This window comes from Rhinolophus ferrumequinum, chromosome 8 (genome assembly GCF_004115265.2).
Source record: "Rhinolophus ferrumequinum isolate MPI-CBG mRhiFer1 chromosome 8, mRhiFer1_v1.p, whole genome shotgun sequence".
Taxonomy (NCBI): Eukaryota; Metazoa; Chordata; class Mammalia; order Chiroptera; family Rhinolophidae; genus Rhinolophus; species Rhinolophus ferrumequinum.
Genome location: NC_046291.1, coordinates 22,973,026 through 22,976,963, shown reverse-complemented (window position 1 = coordinate 22,976,963; position 3,938 = coordinate 22,973,026).

The window sequence follows — 3,938 nt, the reverse complement described above, 5'->3', positions numbered from 1 at the left end:
CTCTCTAGTAAAACAAAAAGGCCTCTCTTCTCCTTCCAGAAACACATGAGGATTGGAAAACCTAATTTTACTTTAAATTATTCATTCATAATAAGACACAAATTGAATTCCTCTCCTATGGGAGATACTCTGCTTAGCACCCCTTTCTGCCTGTGGGAGAGTCCAAAGGACAAGGTGAGAGTCTCACCTGAAGACCTCTAAGCATGAGCATCTCCCTTGATTTCCCTTCGTGCTGTTGGTCCTCAGCTCTGTGGGACTCAGCACTCCTTTTCACAGTGAGTGTTTTGGTTACACCCCCTTATTCTCCTGATATGAAAGTCATAGATAATATAACCCACTTATTTACCTACGTAACTCCTAAAAACTGCGTATGATATCCTTACAGCAATATAAAAAAGAAGTAAAAAAAAGTAATTTAAAACAAAATATTATGTATGTCAGTATTTAAAACCTCTAATGAAGGATGTGGTGCAGACCTACTGAAGGGGACATAGCACAGGCAGCCTGTCGTGGATGCCTATATCTAAAACTCTCAAGGCTTTCTAGAGAACCATAAAGAACAGAAATCACCTACTCTCATATCCTAGTTGTTCTATTCAAAGTCAAAATGCTTCCATGCTAGTTTCCGGCCAATAGGTTTAGCTCCAAATTTGCACACACAAGATTCACTGTTCACAGACTGCAGCCTCCCTCCTTCTCTTATAAATTCTGTTTTGCCTTTGTTATTGGCTTCAACCTGTCAGCTTACTCTCTCATATTTGAGAAACCAATTTTCAGTGGGCCAAATAACTACGTTAACACCTCTGAATTATTCTTTCACAATGTGAACATGTTCAGGAACCACCAAAATAGAATAAATAATGAACTACTAAGGTGCTTACACATATTTATAGTGAATAGGTTTTAACACTTAAAAAAACAACAAAAAAACCCCTTTTCCTTACAATGACAATTTGAAGTCAGTTGAATGTAAGTGTATTTCTGTATATGTGTACAGTTTCTGTAAATACAACTGTAAGTACAGAATGGCTTTCATGTAGTATACGTATTAGCAATGTAAGTGGCACAATGCTTTGCCAAGAGGGCCATGAGATTTGGAAGAGATGAGCAAGACTCGGAGATGTTATAAACATATTCCTATTATTTATGTGGTGTAAAATGCAGTTTATATGAAAATAAAATACTCAAATAACTATCAAAAAGGTTATCACCCATTTTAACATACATCATACAGTGTAATTATTTATAATGATTATAAAAAGGATTCTCACCATTATCGTACATCAATATTCAGCATTTGAAACTACTGTGTTTCCCCGAAAATAAGACCTAACTGGAAAATAAGCCCTAGCATGATTTTTCAGGAGGACATCCCCTGAACATAAGCCCTAATGCATCTTTTGGAGCAAAACTTAATATAAGACCCGGTCTTATTTTAGGGGAAACACGGTAGTGAAGAGTGTAGAATAGTTTTTTATTAGGCTTGACTGTTCTGCACATAGTCCTAGAAGACCATCTAGGATCCCTGCCCTGCCCCAAAAGGGCCAACAGTGCTCCACAATCATCGTGACAACACAAAATATATCTATAAATTCCCCAAACATCCCCTATGTGCCACATAGCTCCCACTGAGAATTGCTACTCTGTGCATCAGTTCTCACCCTGCCCTTAGCATGCTATGGATCAATAGCTCCAACAGAACGCTTCTTGGCCCTTAGGTCACCATTGACTTGCCAAAGAGAACTTCAGGTATCCAGGATCAGCAGTTCTTCCTGGAAATTCCCTGAGGCTATCCCCCAGGCGCTACTCCCAACCTTTCCAAGAATCAACACTGCGTTAGGCCTGTTGAAAGCAGCTTTCCTAAGAATTCTCTCGGTATTGTTTGTGATTGCCTAAGGGAACGAATTTGAAGAACATCACAGAGTGTAACATTCCTGATTCCCAGGGCTTTCTTTGATGAATCCTGAAGCAGGACAAGAATATATATTCCTTTAGCTCCAAGGCAGGTTCTTCCTCTCTAGATTGCCAGGGTCTTGAGACCCTTTGTGCTGTTTTTTTAAAGCCTCCTTCCAACAAAGGCACTCAGGTTTTGCGCAGCCTGAAGCTTATAAATCTTTAGGTCTTCTTTAAGAAAAACAATACAAAAATATCAAAACAAAATAAATATGTAGAATAAAGAAAAGGAAATCACAATAAAGTACAAATGCTGAAAAGGTGACAAATACTACAAAAATCAGAAAATGCAGAAAAAGGGCACATCATTTTTTATTAATTAAATGTTTGACATACCTCTGTAATACATTTTACCTACATTTTGGCTGCATGACATTTGACAATTTTGCAATATCATTTTCTGCAGAATAAAAAATGATTACGTTGCTTTAACAATTATATTTGATTATTGGCAACTTGTGAAAGTTTTATTTTTTTATTTCTACGGATCTATTGGTGTTGTCATGTAAATTGTTGGAATTGTTAAATCTAGAAAAAACTGTTTTATTTGAGCTGTAAGATTTCAGAGCCTTACAAGTTTCTATGTACCATGAGTATTCTTAAATACTGTTTGATTTGACAACTTTCCTTAAGCAGTTGTCATTGGTGTCCTTATAGTATTGACATACTATGAATTTGTTATTTGTCAATGACAGTACTTCATGTTAAATCAACGAGAACTTAATAAGAATTTGCAGAAATATTGGATCAGACCATTTCAGGCCAAGGAAAGAGCGTGTACAAGAGGACCTATATGGAAAGTATATAGGTAATTGCAGCATATTTATGGTGTGTACAAAGAAGGGACAATCAGCAGTAAGTCTAGATATGGGTGTTGGGGCCAGGTAAAGAAATGTGATCTGGTGCCAAATGTTTATAAGTGGCTAAGGCTCTCTTCTCTTGCCTTTAGGTTAAGGAATCAAATATCTATCGATGGATCACTGAGCATATAAAGGACCTTAGAGGGTAGTGGTGTTAAGTTAATTAACACTGGAGTCACAGAAAGGTCAATCTGAGTTTCATCTCTTACGCTTACTAGGTGGGCAATCTTTTTAGTAGTAACATACGTAACTATACAGGGAAGTGACTATAAGCTACACAGAGATATCCTGTAAACCCAAATTAATGTATCTCAAATTTAATCCACATTTAGCCAGTTTCCAAAAGTACCAGCGACTACTTCAATGTGACCAAACACCAGAGAAAATATAATGGAGGAGTAGGTAAGATAGAAATATATAGCAGTTTTCTAATTTAGAAATATTTAGCAGTTTCTAATTTAGAAACACATAGCAGTTCTCTAAATTTCACAAAATGTATGACTATGTGCAGATATTAGTAGGACCTTTCCCCCAAGTCTTGGAAGGAGCTCATGCTAGTGAGAGGCCCTACAGTTTAAGCCTTTTAAGATCAGGTTGAATCTACCTCCCTTAAAGGACACAGGAACACATCTGCAAATTGAATCCTAGGGTCAGCACAGATATCTCAGAGCTTCCCCCAAACAATGCAAAGTAGCTCTAATTACAACCCTAGGCTACCTAAAAATACTGACACTCTCCTTGCACAGTGCCAGGCTGACCTAGAAAGTCACAAATAGACTGTCTCTGATGGGTGTGCCAACTGGATGTCAAGGATGATTAGTGAGAAAGGAAAGAAGCCCTCCTTCCCCTACTGACTTCAGGGGCATGCAGAGCGAGTGTGACAGAGGTCTGGAAAGCAGCTGCCACATGGTCTGGAGGGTGTGCATCCCTGCAGAATAACAATTATCTCCTTCACTTGGAAAGCTTGTCCCCTGTGTCTTTACATATTTCTCTGCCTTCTGCACAGATTTCCAATTTTTCCTGCACGTAGATTTGTTCATATTGGAGAGCTTGTTTCTAAGAGATGAAGGCTTGTTCTTTAGACTTTCATTTTACTCCTCAGTTTTATTATTAAAGCTTTGGCAC